We start from the raw sequence: 21,561 nt of genomic DNA on the forward strand, positions 1-21,561 counted from the left end.
GGGTTCGATTCCCGACATGGGTACAATTTGTGAAGCCCATTTCTGGTGTCCCCCGCCGTGATATTGCTGGAATATTGCTAAAAGCGGCGTAAAACCATATTCACTCGCTGCAGCAAGCAGGCGTTGCTGAAGACCTATTCTACGCGAACAAAGAGGTTACAAGGAACTGACCGGGTAGGAAGGTCATCTGGGGGGTGACTCCACGCCCTGCAACTCATTGATAGACAATTAAGTGTCAATCCCTTTCTTTTGAACCAAGAGGGGGGTGTATGTGAGGGCGTGCGTGTTCTGTATGTCTCAAATAGTATCGATCAGGTAATAGATCGGAAGCATGAGGGCATAATTAACTCAGTGTAGTAGAGTAAAGACATTCCTGCTTTTATATCTGCTCTAAATAGTCTTGCGCAAAAATATTTACCATGTGTGTTATTTCGTTTATCTGCAGGAAATGCCTTTTTATGTATAAATCGAATGTTTCGACAAATATTAGGCTATTTGTTATTAGTCTAGTGAGTAGGGAGATATTTTACCAAAGTTAATTGATAGTTAAATATAGCTATTTGTGCCTGTCACAAAAAAAACTTGCTAATTCGACTGTATGACCGCTGAATCAGAGGAGAACGTCAAGTGTCGGTGTGTCCTTCTAACTTAACCTGTGAATTTGGCAACACGAAACATTGTTGCGTTTCATAGTGACAGAAAGATTCGTTTCATTACAAGTGGCGTTTTGACATATATGAAGATTTATTAACCCGTTACACACTGCAGGTATATGTACATAGATTAAAGCCGCATTAAAGTGAGTGAGGATATACGCCGCCTTTAGCAATATCACCAGAAATGGACTTAACGCATGTTAGCCATGTAATCGGGAATCGAACCCGGGCCTTAGGCGCGACGAGCGAAAGCTTTAACCACTCGGCTACCTCACCGTCCCCTCTAAAGTAAATTAGACTTTGGATATTACGAATTTCAGCAGATCGTTTAAATCAGTCCTTAATATCCGATATTTTTGTTATGACCTTAACGCCGACGTCGTTGCAGCTGTTGGTTGTATCCACGTCTCTAAGATAAAGCTGGAAATGTCGACTCCGTGGAGGATAGATAGATGCTAGGTAGTTCAGCATCAGTAGGTCAGCTTTGTGGACGAGGGCATTTAATGCAAGGCTGGTTCGGAATTGATGCGAGGAGCATCGTATCTATTAACAGACTGTTACCTATCATACCCAGTTGACGTTGTTGATAATATCAATCACTGGTTTGTCTGGTCCAATGTGAATAATTTACAGACCACCTTCATATAGGTGGAATACTGCTGAGCGCGTCCTTAAACAACAAACGAAAACAACTACATGCTGATCCAGTGAGATAAGGCAGAAACACTTTGCGCATAGTTGTGTTCCTTTGCTGTGCCAGGATCCGGTGTATGACCTGCATGACCCCGGCTCCCCAGTCAAGCTTACCCGTCATGATGTATTTTTGTGTACTGTGCACGCGGCGTTAAACCACTCACTCACGCCACCCGCGAAAAATCAGGTTAGAATAGGTCTTCAGCAACCCATGCTAGTCATAAGCGGCGACTAACTGGATTGGGTGGACTTGGCTTATGCATGTCATCATATCCCATTTCCGTGGACCGATGCTCATTTTGTCAATCACTTGATTGTCTGGTCCAGACTCGATTATTTACAGACCTCCCTCATATAGCTGGAGTATTGCTGAGTGCGGCGTTAAACAACAAGCAAACAAACACTCACTCATTCCACATACGGCTGGGGACTACAATTTAAGAAGCTTTATCTGTTTTTACTTGACCATTGTGAGAAACACACCCAATTGAGAATACCAGTGACCTCTTCACTTTTGCTTTTGAAAATGTAAAATTGAAATTTCTCGTTTGTAAATAGAAGCATTATGTTTTTGTAGTCGAAGCATGACACAGTATTAGGGCTTAGATATGGTAAATAAAGTGATCTGTCAATGAGCTCCTTGATACAACCCTTGGGTGACAGAGATATACCTAGCGCCCGCTCCCGTCCCTTAGACGTCATTGAACACGCAGCTGGAGACGGGGATAATTGGATCATAGAGGACGGAATACCTCGTTTCAAGTAGTTCGACCGTACTAAAGGACACTGAACGTTTAAAAATTTCAAGACGTTTAAACGCTTTTCGACAGATTCGCATTGTGCCTTTAAAATGCGCACTTGAGTGCTAGTGCTATCGTAGAGAAAGGTACATGTCTAGAATATGCATTACAAACTTTGGGTCTCGTCACCACCTCTCCACGAGACTAATTTGGATGAGGTCGCTAGCTGCCCCCACACGTGCACAAGTTGTGCATTCTGTGTGTACTCTCAGCAGTCAGTGTTTAACTTGAGATAAGCCAAACAATAGTGCAACGGAGAGCTGGGAAATATGGGAGTATTGTCGTTGAATTTACGACAAGCGGAAGAAATGTTTTCTATGTCATAAACTGTAGTGTAGAATTTTGCTGAGCGAACACCCTTACTCTGGGTCACACTACTTGTACGCCTCTTGCGGCGATGCCAACCTTCCATTGATGGTAAGTGAATTCTTCGTTAATCACTGCTCCTCAAGGAACTTGTGTGTGTGTGAATGTTATATCGTTTAGCGCTGTAGCCCCAGTGTCACTCGGTATATGCGAGGGTAGCCATTGTCACGACGATTGTCGATATGTACCATGTGGTTATTCAATCGTGGGTTGCAACCTGAACATAGAGTACCAAGGCGTTGAATTTGTATGTTTATCGTTGTTATGAATTTTCAACGAAACTTGTTATAATGTCGCGTGAGGTCATAAATTTTGAGGTACATGTATTGTGATGTCTGTGGATGCTTGCATTTATAATAGTGGGGATGATGTGGTAATACGTGTATTAGTTGGAAGGACTTACTTCAGTGGATCAGGTTGTCCTGCTTGGTGGCTTGGTTAATTGCGTGTCATCGTACCCCGGCAACGCGCGGCGTTGATCATAAAATAAACCAGAACCTGGTTAGAGTTGGTCTTCAGCAACTCATGCTTGTATGAGGCGACTAACGGGATCGGGAGGTCAGACTCGCTGACTTTGTTGATGCATGTCATCGTATCCCAATTGCGTGGATCAATGCTCATGACATCAATCACTGGATTGTCTGTTCCAGACGCGATTATTTACAGACCGCCGTCATATAGCTGGAATATTGTTGAGTGTGGCGTCAATCAACAAACAAACAAACATAAAAATCCCACTAATTTGTCTGGAACCAGACTGACTTCTATTCAGGTTGATCTGTCATAGCTGGAATATTGCTGAGTGTGACGTTAAACAACAAGCAAACAAACATTAAAAAAAACACTAGTTTGTCTGGAGGTGAGGTGAAATGGGGTTTAACGTCGCGTCCAAGATTATTGCACTTATATAGCGACGTGCATGTACGTGTGTGTGCTTGTACTAGTCCGATTTATAGTGCTAGCTCACTGAGATACCATGCCGCAGTTTAACATGAATACCCCACTCAGACACAGTATACTGACTCCGAACCGACCAGTCCTATTTTTAGCCACTTAATGCCGAGCGCCAGACAGGGTAACAACAAGTGCCATCTTTTAACGTCGGGGATCGAACCTCGGACCTTCCGCTCTCCTGGCGGACGCTCTACCACTAGACCACGGAGGCGGTCACAGTTTGTCTGGAACCAGACTGACTTATATTCAGGTTTACCTGTTAGAGCAGGAATATTGCTGACTGCGACGTACAAAAACAGCAAAAAAACCAACAATAACAGCATCATTGCATTAGTCTGATCAGGGTTGGTGGGAGTGGTGACAACAACAAGCCCAGTGTTGATGTCCTGGCAGCGGTTTGTTTACGTAAGCATGGTGTAATGTAGGGCACGTGGTAGCAGTAAAATGTCGGTGGGAATGAGTGCTGTGTTGTCAGCAGTGAGAGTAGTAGTAGTAGTAGTAGTAGTAACAGTGTTTGCAGTAGTTGCAGTAATAGTAGTAGTTGTAGGGGCAGCAACAGCAGCCACAGTAGTAGTAGTAGTAGTAGTAGCAGTAGTAGTAGTAGTAACAGTGTTTGTGGTAGTTGCAGTGAATGTAGTAGTAGTTGTAGGGGCAACAACAGCAGCCGAAGTAGTAGTAGTAGTAGAGGTAGTAATAGTAGTAGTATAAGTAGTAGTAGTAGTGTTTGTAGTAGTTGCAGTGGTGATAGTAGTAGTAGTTGTAGGGGCAGCAACAGCAGCCACAGTAGTAGTAGTACTAGTAGTAGTAGTAGTAGACGTAGTAGTAGTTGTAGCAGTAATAGTAGTAGTAGTAGTAGTAGTAGTAGTAGTGTTTGTAGTAGTTGCAGTGGTGATAGTAGTAGTAGTTGTAGTAGTAGTAGTAGTAGTAGTTGTAGGGGCAGCAACAGCAGCCGCAGTAGTAGTAGTAGTAGTAGTAGTAGTAGTAGAAGCAGTATTTTTCGTATCAAAAGTAGTAGCAGTATCAAAAGTAGTAGTAGTAGTAGTAGTAGTAGTGACACAGTAACACACTTTTATTTATATCAACAGCCGCAGCATTTCTTGTTATCAGTAGAAATATAAGTGATATCATGAGAACAAGCAACAATATAAGTGATATGAGAACCGCCAGCAATATAAAAGATGTGAGAACCCACAACAATATTAGTGATATCCCGAGAACCACAAGTAATATAAGTGATATTTGAACCACCAGTAATATAAGTGATATGTGAACCACCAGCAATATAAGTGATATGTGAACCACAAGCAATATAAGTGATATGTGAACCACCAGTAATATAAGTGATACGTGAACCACCAGTAATATAAGTGATATGTGAACCACCAGTAATATAAGTGATACGTGAACCACCAGTAATATAAGTGATATGTGAACCACCAGTAATATAAGTGATATCCTGAGAACCACCAGCAATATAAGTGATATCATGAGAACCACCAGCAATATAAGTGATACGTGAACCACAAGTAATATAAGTGATACGTGAACCACCAGTAATATAAGTGATATCCTGAGAACCACCAGCAATATAAGTGATATCCGAGAACCACCAGTAATATAAGTGATACGTGAACCATAAGTAATATAAGTGATACGTGAACCACAAGTAATATAAGTGATATCCTGAGAACCACCAGCAATATAAGTGATATCCTGAGAACCACCAGTAATATAAGTGATACGTGAACCACCAGTAATATAAGTGATACGTGAACCACCAGTAATATAAGTGATACGTGAACCATAAGTAATGTAAGTGATATCCCGTGAACCACAAGTAATATAAGTGATATCCTGAGAACCACCAGCAATATAAGTGATATGTAAACCACCAGTAATATAAGTGATACGTGAACCACCAGTAATATAAGTGGAACGTGAACCACCAGTAATACAAGTGATACGTGAACCACTAGTAATATAAGTGATACGTGAACCACCAGTAATATAAGTGATATATGAACAACCAGTAATATAAGTGATACGTGAACCACTAGTAATATAAGTCATATGTGAACCACCAGTAATATATGTGATACGTGAACCACCAGTAATATAAGTGATATGTGAACCACCAGTAATATAAGTGATATATGAACAACCAGTAATATAAGTGATATCCTGAGAACCACCAGCAATATAAGTGATACGTGAACCACCAGTAATACAAGTGATACGTGAACCACCAGTAATATAAGTGGAACGTGAACCACCAGTAATACAAGTGATACGTGAACCACCAGTAATATAAGTGATACGTGAACCACCAGTAATATAAGTGATATATGAACAACCAGTAATATAAGTGATACGTGAACCACCAGTAATATAAGTGATACGTGAACCACCAGTAATATAAGTCATATGTGAACCACCAGTAATATAAGTGATACGTGAACCACCAGTAATATAAGTCATATGTGAACCACAAGTAATATAAGTCATATGTGAACCACCAGTAATATAAGTGATACGTGAACCACCAGTAATATAAGTGATACGTGAACCACCAGTAATATAAGTCATATATGAACAACCAGTAATATAAGTGATACGTGAACCACCAGTAATATAAGTCATATGTGAACCACCAGTAATATAAGTGATACGTGAACCACCAGTAATATAAGTGATATGTGAACCACCAGCAATATAAGTGATATCGCGAGAACCACCAGCAATATAAGTGGAACGTGAACCACCAGTAAAATAAGTGATATGTGAACCACCAGTAATATAAGTGATATCCCGAGAACCACAAGTAATTTAAGTGGTACGTGAACCACCAGTAATATAAGTGATATCTTGGGAACCACCAGCAATATAAGTGATACGTGAACCACCAGCAATATAAGTGATATCCAGGGAACCACCAGCAATATAAGTGATATCCAGGGAACCACCAGCAATATAAGTGATATCCTGGGAACTACCAGCAATATAAGTGATATCCTGGGAACCACCAGCAATATAAGTGATATCGCGAGAACCACAAGTAATTCAAGTGGTACGTGAACCACCAGTAATATAAGTGATATCCCGAGAACCACAAGTAATTTAAGTGGTACGTGAACCACCAGTAATATAAGTGATATCCCGAGAACCACAAGTAATTCAAGTGGTACGTGAACCACCAGTAATATAAGTGATATGTGAACCACCAGTAATATAAGTGATATGTGAACCACCAGTAATGTAAGTGATATCCCGAGAACCACAAGTAATTCAAGTGGTACGTGAACCACCAGTAATATAAGTGATATCCTGGGAGCCACCAGCAATGTAAGTGATATCCAGGGAACCACCAGTAATATAAGTGATATCCTGAGAACCACCAGCAATATAATGATTTCATGAGTACAACCAACAATAGCGACATAATGGCACCATTAGTACTAGTAATATAGTGATATCAGTTGCAACAGCAATTCAGGTTACATTAGTAGAAACAGCACCAGTAATAGTTTAGTGGCATCAGTGGTAGCAGCAATATAATGACAACAATAAGGACAACAACCATCATCAGTGAAAGCAGTGATACAAGAGACGTCTGTCGTAGCAGGGCAATTGTAGTAACAACGACAACTGTGTAAGAAGCAGCAGGAATGGTGGTATCAGTACCAACAGTAATGTAGACAGCATGGAAGAAGAATCAGCAATAATAATGATGGCACCAGTAGCAGAAGTAATAGCGGCAGCATCTTAATAACGGTATCGGAAGCAACAGTTATGGTGCTATCAAAAGCAGTTGCAATATTGGCAGCATGATAATAACGATAGCGGAAGTAGCAGTAACGGCGTTATCAATAGCATCTGTAATATTGACAGCATGATAATAACGGTAGCAGAAGCAGCAGCAGTATTATGACTATCAGCAGTAATATTGGCAGCAACAATAGTGAAGCATGATGCTGGTAGCAGAAGCAGCAGCAATAGTGACAGCATAACACTGGTAGCAGAAGCAGCAACAATAGTGGAAGCATAATGCTGGTAGCAGAAGCAGCAACAATAGTGACAGTATGATATTGGCAGCAGAAGCAGCAACAATAGCGACAGCATAATGCTGGTAGCAGAAGCAGCAACAATAGTGACAGCATAATGCTGGTAGCAGAAGCAGCAACAATAGTGACAGCATGATGCTGGTAGCAGAAGCAGCAACAATAGTGACAGCATAATGCTGGTAGCAGAAGCAGCAACAATAGTGACAGCATAATGCTGGTAGCAGAAGCAGCAACAATAGTGACAGCATAGCATAATACTGGTAGCAGAAGCAGCAACAATAGTGACAGCATGATACTGGTAGTAGAAACAGCAACAATAGTGACAGCATAATGCTGGTAGCAGAAGCAGCAACAATAGTGACAGCATAGCATAATACTGGTAGCAGAAGCAGCAACAATAGTGACAGCATGATACTGGTAGTAGAAACAGCAACAATAGTGACAGCATAGCATAATATTGGTAGTAGAAACAGCAACAATAGTGACAGCATACCATGATATTGGTAGCAGGACAGCAACAATAGTGACAGCATGATACTGGTAGCAGAAGCAGCAACAATAGTGACAGCGTAGCATAATACTGGTAGCAGAAGCAGCAACAATAGTGACAGCATGATACTGGTAGTAGAAACAGCAACAATAGTGACAGCATAGCATAATATTGGTAGTAGAAACAGCAACAATAGTGACAGCATGATACTGGTAGCAGAAGCAGCAACAATAGTGGCAGCATGATACTGGTAGTAGAAACAGCAACAATAGTGACAGCATAGCATAATATTGGTAGTAGAAACAGCAACAATAGTGACTGCATAGCATGATATTGGTAGCAGAAGCAGCAACAATAGTGACAGCATGATACTGGTAGCAGAAGCAGCAACAATAGTGACAGCATAGCATGATATTGGTAGCAGAAGCAGCAACAATAGTGACAGCATAATGCTGGTAGCAGAAGCAGCAACAATAGTGACAGCATGATACTGGTAGCAGAAGCAGCAACAATAGTGACAGCATAGCATGATATTGGTAGTAGAAACAGCAACAATAGTGACTGCATAGCATAATATTGGTAGCAGAAGCAGCAACAATAGTGACAGCATGATACTGGTAGCAGAAGCAGCAACAATAGTGACAGCATAGCATGATATTGGTAGCAGAAGCAGCAACAATAGTGACAGCATAATGCTGGTAGCAGAAGCAGCAACAATAGTGACAGCATGATATTGGTAGCAGAAGCAGCAACAATAGTGACAGCATGATGCTGGTAGCAGAAGCAGCAACAATAGTGACAGCATGATACTGGTAGCAGAAGCAGCAACAATAGTGGCAGCATGATACTGGTAGCAGAAGCAGCAACAATAGTGACAGCATAATGCTGGTAGCAGAAGCAGCAACAATAGTGACAGCGTAATGCTGGTAGCAGAAACAGCAACCATAGTGACAGCATAGCGTGATGCTGGTAGCAGAAGCAGCAACAATAGTGACAGCATAGCATAATACTGGTAGCAGAAGCAGCAACAATAGTGACAGCATGATACTGGTAGCAGAAGCAGCAACAATAGTGACAGCATAGCATGATACTGGTAGCAGAAGCAGCAACAATAGTGACAGCATGATGCTGGTAGCAGAAGCAGCAACAATAGTGACAGCATAGCATGATACTGGTAGCAGAAGCAGCAACAATAGTGGCAGCATGATACTGGTAGCAGAAGCAGCAACAATAGTGGCAGCATAGCATGATACTGGTAGCAGAAGCAGCAACAATAGTGACAGCATGATGCTGGTAGCAGAAGCAGCAACAATAGTGACAGCATAGCATGATACTGGTAGCAGAAGCAGCAACAATAGTGGCAGCATGATACTGGTAGCAGAAGCAGCAACAATAGTGACAGCATAGCATGATATTGGTAGCAGAAACAGCAACACTTGTCACAGTATGATGCTGGTAGCAGAAGCAGCAACAATAGTGGCAGCATGATACTGGTAGCAGAAGCAGCAACAATAGTGACAGCATAGCATGATATTAGTAGCAGAAACAGCAACACTTGTCACAGCATGATGCTGGTAGCAGAAGCAGCAACAATAGTGGCAGCATGATACTGGTAGCAGAAGCAGCAACAATAGTGACAGCATAGCATGATATTGGTAGCAGAAGCAGCAACACTTGTCACAGCATAATGCTGGTAGCAGAAGCAGCAACAATAGTGACAGCATAGCATAATACTGGTAGCAGAAGCAGCAACAATAGTGACAGCATGATACTGGTAGCAGAAGCAGCAACAATAGTGACAGCATAGCATGATATTGGTAGCAGAAGCAGCAACACTTGTCACAGCATGATGCTGGTAGCAGAAGCAGCAACAATAATGACAGCATGATGCTGGTAGCAGAAGCAGCAACAATAGTGGCAGCATGATACTGGTAGCAGAAGCAGCAACAATAGTGACAGCATAATGCTGGTAGCAGAAGCAGGAACAATAGTGACAGCATAGCATAATACTGGTAGCAGAAGCAGCAACAATAGTGACAGCATGATACTGGTAGTAGAAACAGCAACAATAGTGACAGCATAGCATGATACTGGTAGCAGAAGCAGCAACAATAGTGGCAGCATGATACTGGTAGCAGAAGCAGCAACAATAGTGACAGCATAGCATGATATTGGTAGCAGAAGCAGCAACAATAGTGGCAGCATGATACTGGTAGCAGAAGCAGCAACAATAGTGACAGCATAATGCTGGTAGCAGAAGCAGCAACAATAGTGACAGCATGATGCTGGTAGCAGAAGCAGCAACAATAGTGACAGCATGATGCTGGTAGCAGAAGCAGCAATAATAGTGACAGCATAGCATGATATTGGTAGCAGAAGCAGCAACAATAGTGACAGCATAGCGTGATGCTGGTAGCAGAAGCAGCAACAATAGTGACAGTATGATACTGGTAGCAGAAGCAGCAACAATAGTGACAGCATAGCGTGATGCTGGTAGCAGAAGCAGCAACAATAGTGACAGTATGATACTGGTAGCAGAAGCAGCAACAATAGTGACAGCATGATGCTGGTAGCAGAAGCAGCAACAATAGTGACAGCATGATGCTGGTAGCAGAAGCAGCAACAATAGTGACAGCATAGCGTGATGCTGGTAGCAGAAGCAGCAACAATAGTGACAGCATGATACTGGTAGCAGAAGCAGCAACAATAGTGACAGTATGATACTGGTAGCAGAAGCAGCAACAATAGTGACAGTATGATGCTGGTAGCAGAAGCAGCAACAATAGTGACAGCATGATACTGGTAGCAGAAGCAGCAACAATAGTGACAGCATGATATTGGTAGCAGAAACAGGAACACTTGTCACAGCATGATGCTGGTAGCAGAAGCAGCAACAATAGTGACAGCATAATGCTGGTAGCAGAAGCAGCAACAATAGTGGCAGCATGATGCTGGTAGCAGAAGCAGCAATAATAGTGACAGCATAGCATGATACTGGTAGCAGAAGCAGCAACAATAGTGACAGCATAGCGTGATGCTGGTAGCAGAAGCAGCAACAATAGTGACAGCATGATACTGGTAGCAGAAACAGCAACAATAGTGACAGCATAGCGTGATTTTGGTAGCAGAAGCAGCAACAATAGTGACAGCATAGGGTGATGCTGGTAGCAGAAGCAGCAACAATAGTGACAGCATGATACTGGTAGCAGAAGCAGCAACAATAGTGACAGCATGATATTGGTAGCAGAAACAGGAACACTTGTCACAGCATGATGCTGGTAGCAGAAGCAGCAACAATAGTGACAGCATGATGCTGGCAGCAGAAGCAGGAACAATAGTGACAGCATAGCATGATATTGGTAGCAGAAGCAGCAACAATAGTGACAGCATGATACTGGTAGCAGAAGCAGCAACAATAGTGACAGTATGATACTGGTATCAGAAGCAGCAACAATAGTGGCAGCATAGCATGATATTGGTAGCAGAAACAGCAACACTTGTCACAGCATGATGCTGGTAGCAGAAGCAGCAACAATAGTGACAGCATGATGCTGGCAGCAGAAGCAGCAACAATAGTGACAGCATAGCATGATATTGGCAGCAGAAACAGCAACACTCGTCACTATTGTTGCTGCTTCTGCTACCAGCATCAATAGTGACAGCATGATACTGGTAGCAGAAGCAGCAACAATAGTGACAGTATGATACTGGTATCAGAAGCAGCAACAATAGTGGCAGCATAGCATGATATTGGTAGCAGAAACAGCAACACTTGTCACAGCATGATGCTGGTAGCAGAAGCAGCAACAATAGTGACAGCATGATGCTGGCAGCAGAAGCAGCAACAATAGTGACAGCATAGCATGATATTGGCAGCAGAAACAGCAACACTCGTCACTATTGTTGCTGCTTCTGCTACCAGCATCAATAGTGACAGCATGATGCTGGTAGCAGAAGCAGTAGATAGCAGCTGTAATAGTGAGATGATAGTTCATGAGAATTCAAAAAGTCAACGCCCGACAATAATCCGTCTCACGTGAGCGCCAACGGTAGAATAGTGATGGAAATGTGAATGGATCACTGTAAATCAGTGACACCAGGTGTTCGCGTAAAGGGTAAGAATTTCCGGCTCTACCGGTGGCACACGTCACACACAATATTAATTAAAACGTGCCAGTGAGTAAGGAGGCGTGTGAGCTCCATGTAAAGGTCATAGCTAGCATTGCATCGCTCATCATGTTGACAAGCGACGTGTCATATTTAGTAAATTCCTCCGAATGTCTCCATTAAAACGTCTAGGATGACTTAACCAGGCCTTTGATGGTGAAACTTTGATTGAAAACCATATTATTCATGCATAGTAACGTGAGTAGTCCACGTTGGCAGTTCGAATTACTGAATCCACGTAAGTAATGCATGATATGCATGAATTGTGTTTTATTTAACGCCACACTCAGCAGTTTTCCAGCTATATGAGTAGGTGAGAATGTTTTTCGGCGGCTTTTAGCAATATTCAGGCGATATCAAGACAGGGCCCACCAGAAAGGGACTTCACTTTATTCGACCCATGTGGGACATCAAAACCCACAAGGGTACCCCACCATCCCCAGCTGTATTGCGGCGGTTGGTAAATAATTGTGTCTGGAGCAGACAATCCAGTGATTGACATCATGGTTTGTTTATTTGTTTGTTTAACGCCACACTCAGCAATATTCCAGCTATAACCGAGTCTGGACCAGACAATCCAGTGATTAACATCATGAGCATCGGTCCATGCAATTTTGGATACGATGACATGCATTAATCAAGTCAGAGAGTCGTTAGTCGCCTCTTACGACAAGTATAGTCGCCTTTTACGACAAACATGGGTTGCTGAAGACATATTCTACCCTGGATCTTCACAGGTCTGACATCATGGGCATCGATCTACACAATACGCTGACATGCATCAACCAATTCAGCTAGCATGACCACCAGTTCGCGTTTCTCCCCTCTTACGACAAGCAAGGTTTGGTGAAGACCAATTCCAACCCAGATATTTACGGGGCGATACACATGAGGAGGAGCGGGCGTCGTCAGCCACCATAGATGATTCAATCTATAGCAAAGCCCTCACAGCGGAGAGATTGCTTCACTTTGTCCGACACCATTGATATGTTTAAACATCTGTGTTCATGTAGTGCTATAAATACTCAGGGGGGTTTAACATTTCATTTGTTTATTCATTATTTAAGAGGTGAAGAACAAAATGCCAGAATCCTCAGATGTCCTAAGGTTTAGACTCGAGGAATTATGATAATAATCACCGGTACATGATATCGTTACAGAATTGAGTGACCTATTCATACAGCTTCACCTGTTTTCGCTTATCTGGCTATCACTGCGGTGTCACCGTGACCCATCTTACAAGAGTAAACATTACTCCGTCTTTATATTCTTTCTTGAATGCTCGCCGTGATGGGACCCACGTGTAGTTTTAATAGCAAAGCCTTTCAAGAAGCCGTGGGTTAATAAGATTCAGGCATAGTCCACATATCTTCAATGTGTGTGTCTCAAATGTAACAAAGATGGCTGCTTACCAATGCACCTATTCAGAACCACGGTCAATTTATGTAATGATGACAATAATTATTTTGAACAAATAATATTTCAAGCCGATGAAATATTCATTCAAGAAACATATAACAGTCAAATATGTTTTCATCATTTCTAAATATCTGTTGTTTGTTTCCTGTTTTGAAACCACCATGGGGCTTCCGGGTCAAACAACAGAACCACGTGATTGTCTTGAAGAGCGAATAACGAGATCTGAGAGTCAGGCCCGCTGACAAGGTTGATGCGTGTCATCGTATCCCAATTGCGCAGATCGATGCTCGTGTTGTCAGACACTGAATTGTTTCATCCAGACTAAATTATTTACTAGGGTAACTGAAATGGGAATCTGGTGGTCACATTGGGTGACCAGATGCCTTGAGTTGCTTCCCTTGTCGGCCATTGGTTTGACCAAGTGGCTTGGGTTGCCTCCCTTGTGGCAAGATGGCGCTGGTTGCTTCCCCTGTCGGCCACTGGTGTGACCAGGGGTGTAGGCGTTTGTTGTTAGACGCCACATTCAGCAATATTCTATTCAAGCTGCATGACGTCTGCCTGTGGATAATCGAATCTGGACCAGACAATCCAGTGATTGATTTTAAGAACAACGATCCACCGTCGGGGTACAATGACATCCTATCAGCCAAGTCACCGAACACGGCCAATGGATCCATTGTGTTGCCTCTTAAGACAAGCATAGATTGCAGTGAACGAATTCTAACCCAGATTACCTTAGTTTAATCCATATTATTTACAGGCTGTTGTAACTAGAATATTGCCGGGTACTGTTTAAATCACCGTTCACTCACTCCATTTTATCATACCATGGATCTCCATTTGTCCGAACGCGTCTTTCCTAACGAATTACATTTGGTTTCGTCTGTGGATATTATTACATACCAATTTCTTTATCCGGTCAAATTCAACGGGAACCGGATAAACAAGGTCCGTCCGGACATACATGGTTTCATTGTTGAAACTAGTAAACACGTTACCACAGATATCCAAAACACAAGTTCATAGCCTCAGACACACATTTAGTTTTTTGTTTAATGAAAGGTTTATCTTATAAGTTTCTGAAATTAAGTATAAGCCTTTTGACTTCACAAAGTACCTCACACTCTTCCCCAGATTACATTATTAAAAACAAACAAACGAAAACCGAAAAGAAACTGTTAAAAAACAGCCGCTTCATTTACCAGAGGTTCTGAAGACAATCAAATTTGTGTCGAGTTTTCAGTTGCTTGAAACAAGCGGAATGACCGTTAAGGGTTCTGTTGGAAACATGATGTCAAATCATCTTATCGACATAGTGAAGTTCAACTTTACCATGTTTCTGTGTAAATAGATAAATAGACATAGTTAAGTAAATTGAGTTTTGATGAATAAGCTGGCACCACTTGATTGGCTGCAGTTCAAGCGAAAAGCAGTGTTCCCTCTCCTTAAGATAATTACTCAAAAGAAATATACCCTTTCGTGGTTAAAGAGTGCAGAGCTCTTTTAACTTCCAAGGAACGGGATAAGCTTATTATTTTCCAGATATCCGTAATGTTCATATCTTCATGTGATTCCTGATCCGCTGTAAACCTAAGTACAGATGCTGTAAACCGACTCGTATTTTAATTACACTGACTCCCATTCCCATCTGACCATGTGTTCTGACATGTATTCATTTAGCCTTGGGAGGTATGGCGTTATCTCAAAGGGAAGAACATGACTCGAAAAGCAGTAAAATAAATCACTTTACATTCAAAGTACAGAAGCTCTGAAGAATGCAGCTATCTTGCCAATCTCTGCATTTCAGAGAACTTTTTCACGGACAGTTTCTTTCGAATTCCTGCGTTTCTTTAATATTTGATTAAATTGAGCAAGGTAAGTTCGTTAAAAAAAACCAGACGATAGAAGAACTAGCCACGTGTTTAGAAAGCGTCAGATCAAAAAGATAGGGACTCCGAGCTCGGTTAGTATCTGCCACAAATAACGCTTATGTCTATGATCAAAGTTTTGGCAAACCTTGAACACGGGTCCAGGAAAGAAAATGATCAAAGGTAAGTTCACAGGAAGAGAGGAACAGACGTGTTAAATCGTAGGAATATTTGACGTGGCGCATTCTGTTGTTTGTCTAAGATTCATTGCATAGGGCACTCCTACAAATTCAGAGTGAAAGTCAGGATAGTTATCTACCCATACAACATGAAGCTAGTCATGTCTTTTATCATTATTTACCCATATGTAGAATGGCAAATAGATGCGGAATGTGAACTTAAACATGGATTCCTTACTTCATAGTGGTCTTGGCGTAAGCAATTGAAATACCAGAACGCTCCAGGTCTGAATGCAGGTACAATGAATGTAAAAAATGATATCACTGTAAGATGATTTGCTAGAATCCGTGCCAATTTGCGCACAAACAGTTACGAAACAACTGATATGGAACTGTGATTCTAATTATACGTCCTTGAGGTTTCCAGGACGAAATATGCCCTTGGTACCCCTTGCCCGTCAGAACAGACCTGTAGGTATCCGGTGATAAGGATAAACTTTAATTAGTATGTGTCGCTGGATGATCATCACTCAATGCTTGTGCACTGGGGGTGGTAAGATTTTAATGGGTAACTGCTTCTTTCAATGTGTGTCCTTGCTGACAACGTTTGTCAGATATAATCATTCAGATTCGTCTACTCACGGGCAATAATTAAACTGTTGACTTCCTTTCTTGTTTAACGCTGCACTCAGCAATAATCCAGCTATAATACGGCGGTCTGTAATTAATCGGACCAGACAATCCAGTGATTGACATCATCAGCATCGATCCGCGCAATAGGGATACGTTGACGTGCATCAACCAAGTCTGCGAGCCTGACCACCCGATCCCGTTTGTCGCCTCTTACGACAAGCATAGTCGCCTTTTACGGCAAGCATTGGTTGCTGAAGACATATTCTTCCCCGGAATCCTCACGGTCTATTTCAATAAGAATAAAGGTGGATAGAAGTGTACAAGGATCCCGGTCGAACTGTCAACTGCCGCAAATAACGTAAACACTCTATCATGAGTGATATTAGTTTCACCAAATGATTAACGTCTAATACCTCACCACTTTGAGCTGACACACCGTGATATAATAACTGAAATATTGTTCAAAGCGCTGTTAATCCCAACCCGCTCGCTGTAGTGACTGCCTCTGGCAATTCGACAAATCAAAACTTTTAAATTTTTATCTTTGTAACCGATAATAGTGAGTATCCAGGCTGCTTTTGGGGCTTAGAGCAATGTCCATTTCGCCAGTTATTCATTTACTATTTTCTTTATTCTGAATGTGTGGACACATCATTCCGAGGCAAGAGAGGTAACTCACTATAAAAGTCCAGTTTCCACCTTTTCCGAACTAGGCTGGTATTATGGAGTACATTTTGGCTGGACTAACGAGTCTATGCATGGTCCAATCAAAATCGCGCAACAAAATCGAAATGCGGTCAGTAAACTGTCGGGCAGATTTCGGTCGATTGTAGGATGTGCAAAACATGTGCACCGCCAACTCGTTGTCAACAGATATTTTCCAAGTCTTTTCGTGTTTTTAATCAAGGTGCTCACGTGAATTGATGCACTTCGCGATGTCAGACCCGTTGTATCACAATATAGGTCTTGATTATCGATCAGATCGTCTTGACCGGGCGCCGCCATTTTGTTTGATGCAAATGCAAGAGAGACGAGAGGTGGAATCTGATTGGTCCATAGGAGAGAGAGGCATAGAAGAGACGTAACTCGTAATAACCACTGTTGGCGCTACGATCGAGCCCAGGAATTCCAGCCTTATTCGGCAAGGGTGGAAACTGGATTTTTAAAGTCAGTTAACTCCCTTGCCTCGGGAAGATGGTATAGACGCTACGTTTACACGGAGCATCACGTGATTGGTCGCGTCATATTGAACAATCGGAGTGGGGATGTTGACAGCACTTTCTCTGCATAAGCCGCACTGGAGAACTTAAAATATCTCAATGTCGTGAGTGATGTTTCGTGTGTTGGATCGAATCCTAGATTCGCCTTGATTATGCCGGCTGGCCGTCTTAGACCTACATTTAGAGAACTCCTATATCAATTAAGCTGAAGGGCTTACTGAACATTACTGAAATACTGTTCAAAACAGCGTTAAAACTCACTTTTTACTCATGGAAACTGTATTGCGCACGGACTTTACACTAGACACGTGCTGCCTTTGGGAAGGGCGTGATCAACCGTTTCTCAAACACCTGGTGCCCGAAAGAGCATTCGTGACCAACTCGTCTTATTCCGGGACAAGCCGAATAGCGACTCGTGCCCCTCTCGTGGCCATTTTTGCAACCGGGTTCCGTCTTAGCGCAAACGGGCATACCTAAAACAGTTGTCAACTCGTTGCGCAATGGTTCACATATATTTCCCCATATATTATTTATATTTCAGATGCAATTTAAAGCACATCAGGACATGCGAAATTATACAGTATGATTGAACACATTTAACTGTGTCTTGGGTATACTTTTAGATGCAAGATATATGTAAAAAAATTGACGAAGAACTTAAATCGTACGCGCATTCTGATTGGTTTGTCGTATTTTCGCACATAACATTCATCGATAGGGGGACGAGTCTTCTTGCAGGTTACGGAAAGGGGCGAGTTGTGACGAATGACAAAAGAGGTGCCTTAAGACATTATGTGAGATACACGTAATGCATCAAGACCCATGTATGGTCGCTCCTCTAAAGGAGAAATGGGGTTAGACGCCGCGTCCAAGATTGTTAAACTTATATTGCGACGTGTATGAAGGTGTGTGTGGCTGCTTGTATTAGTCCGGATTAATGCCGATTTATAGTGCTAGCCCACTGAGATACCATGCCGCAGTTTTAACATGAATACCCCACTCAGACACAGTATACTGACTCCGAGCCGATCAGTCCTTGTTTTAGCCACTTAATGCCAAGTCCCTAGAACTGTAACAAGAAGTACCGTCTTTTATCCACTTTTGGTACGACGCAGCCGGGATTAAACCCCGGATTTTCCGCTCTCCGGGCGGACGCTCCACCACTAGACCACGTGTGCGGGCTGTCATCAACAGGAAGGCGGTGTTTTCGGACAAATTAGGATTCATTGTATCGTGAAATGAATGAGTGAGTGAATGTTGAATTGAACTGCAGGTAGTTTCACCCAGAGGATTTTGTGTTAGAATTGGTCCCCAGCAACCTATGCTGGTCGTGAGGGGCGACTTAAGGGATCGGTGGTCAGACTCGGTGACTTGGGTGCTAGTGTGTCTTCGTACCCCAATCTCATTCAAATCAGATCTTAGTTCTCGCTACCGCTAAACGAAGATCTGAAGACATCCCATTAGGGATCACGTCAGAACGACCTTTCATCAGACTAATCAGTGCGTCGCTTACCAGATTATGAAAGTGACAGTCGGATTTGATATCTAATCATGCAATCTCGAAAACTTTAACATGGGGTATTCCGAACGATAGTTACGGGTTTAACACCTGAATCTTTACCATCTAGACCATCTATCAGCCATTCCAGAATGTTTTTTTGTTCAGGTTTCAAATTTGTAATCGAGAATTTGACAAAATATGCTTCGAAGCGTAGTCGCCAATTTGAAATTTGTGCCGTAATGCACGAGAAAGCTGCCTTCTGATTGGTCATTCCATTGGTCGCTCAAAGTTCGCACAAGGTCGGTCTGACGTGACCCGTAATGGGATGTCCTCAGATCTTTGTTTTGCGGTAGCGAGAACTAAGATCTGATTTTAATGAGATTGTTCGTACCCCGACGGTGTGAGTCGTTCACAATGTCAATCACTGGATTGTCTGGTCCAGACTTGATTATTCACAGACCGCCGTCTTAAAGCTGTAATACTGCTGAGTGCGGCGTTAAACAACAAACAAACAAACTACAGCCGCACACCTCTTCGAAGTCTTCATTTTTTTAAGTAACTCGTCATCTTTTAGCAAATCACTTTGGTTTTCCGGCGTTAGCACTGAGAAGAGAGCTATGGTATATGTATTTCAGTTACAAAGGCAGAGGGAAGATATATGAGCCACGCTTGGGACATGCCAAGTTTAGCCTCTTTGCTTTTCTCTTCTTCCTTACGGTCTGGTACTCTGATTTCTGCCGTCTATTTAAGACGGTTTTTCAGACGTCTCATTTCCAGCTTTCTGGCTGCTTCGTCTGCTGACGTCACTGTAACTTTCAATCAAGACTACAGATGTTCTAGGGAAGTACAACGTATTGATAGGCTTTATCAGGGAAGCAAAGACTAAAACACATTTCGATCTTGAATGTTTGTTCATTGTCAAGAAGGTACTTCCGCTGAACTTGGGCAGCATACTTTTCACATTACGTCTTATATACTGAACAATTACAATTCATGTTTCTGTTTATGAAGTCGTCAGGACCATTGTACACGGTTCAACAATGTGAGGCGAAATGGGGTTTAACGTCGCGTCCAAGATTATTGCACTTATATAGCGACGTGCATATACGTGTGTGTGTGTGTGTGTGTGTGTGTGGCTGCTTGTACTAGTCCGGACTGATGATGATTTATAGTGCTAGCTCACTGAGATACCATGCCGCAGTTTAACATGAATACACCACTCAGACAGTTTACTGACTCCGAGCCGACCGGTCCTTGTTTTAGCCCCTTAATGCCAAGCGCCAGACAGGGTAACAACAAGTACCATCTTTTAACGTCTTTTGGTATGACCCGGCCGGGGATCGAAACCCGGACCTTCCGCTCTCCGGGCGGACGCTCTACCACTAGACCACGGAGGCGGTCGGTTCAACAATGAATGTTCAGGCTGTACCAAGTTAGTTCTCAACACCGTCAGTTCGAAATTAGTGCGTATATTCAAACGAGTGGATGCCCTCTCGCGTTTCGTTTCAAAACAATAATGGAGAAACCATTCAAGATCTATTTAAGAAACGGTGCACACATATGTATGAAATGATGTAGTAGTGCTCTTTTATCATTCATGATCGTCATCTTTCAGCATAGTTGACGTTAATAAGATGAAGTGTTTTGTGTTTTTTTGTTTCTGGACCTGAGCCCAATATTCATTCAAGATACACCCATGACTCTGATGCCTTATGTAATTAACAATTTAACGAGATATATACCATTGACATCTGCACATGGACATTTTCGAAGACATTTTGATTATGTTATTTTTAGAGTCTTGTCCCCTGCATAGACTGGGGGGTACAAATTAAGGCACAATTACACTATTGGCGTAAAAGGCGACTAGGCTTGTTGTAAAAAACGACTAACGGGATCGGATGGTCAGGCTTGCTGACTTGGTTGAAACATGTCATCGTGTCTCAATTGCGTGCCCATGATGTCTATCACTGGATTGTCAGGTCCAGACTCGAATATTTACAGACCGCCTTCATATAGCTGGAAAATTGCTGAGTGTGGCGTTAAAAAACAAACAAACAAACACAATTGCACTAAAGGACTATTACAAGTAAATAAAAGAGACACCATTTCCATGAAATATAACGTCAACGCCAGAGAATATCCGGCCTCGATTATTCGTCGAAACAGATTCCATTGGGAAACATATGGGTGAAACTTATATGAATGGATAAGAAATCTCTGCAAAAATCCCAATCCAATGTAAAATTCCAACTATATCAGATGCATGTATTTATTATTCACTATCAAGTAGTGACGATACCAGGTGCTCGCGAGAAGGTGAACTATGCTGCTGCACCGGGGTGGCGCGTACAAATGTACATATACAGTCTCTTTTGGCAGTTTTTAATTATTTTTTTGGTTTATATTTCCACAGAAACATGACCCATTTCAGTGCTGGCTTCTTTCTTTGAACCAAGAAAGAAAAAACTGTGCGCAATGACTTCTGTATCATTCCACACACTTCAATTTATTGGTCGTGCGTTACGGGCTGTCATTTACCACTTTACAAATT

General features: G+C 42.2%; 1 protein-coding gene across 1 annotated transcript in view; it reads left to right on the forward strand.

Moving 5' to 3' along the window:
- The first annotated feature begins 2,294 nt into the window (after nucleotides 1–2,294).
- LOC139462343 (secreted frizzled-related protein 1-like) overlaps nucleotides 2,295–21,561 on the forward strand; it is a 69,812-nt gene continuing 50,545 nt past the window's right edge. Inside the window, exon 1 of the mRNA XM_071243997.1 lies at nucleotides 2,295–2,566. The gene's annotated coding sequence lies outside the window, so the exon portion shown is untranslated. The remainder of the gene's footprint in view (nucleotides 2,567–21,561) is intronic.

This window comes from Haliotis cracherodii, unplaced genomic scaffold, assembly GCF_022045235.1.
Source record: "Haliotis cracherodii isolate W230 unplaced genomic scaffold, xgHalCrac1.p SCAF_15, whole genome shotgun sequence".
In the NCBI taxonomy this organism is placed as follows: domain Eukaryota; kingdom Metazoa; phylum Mollusca; class Gastropoda; order Lepetellida; family Haliotidae; genus Haliotis; species Haliotis cracherodii.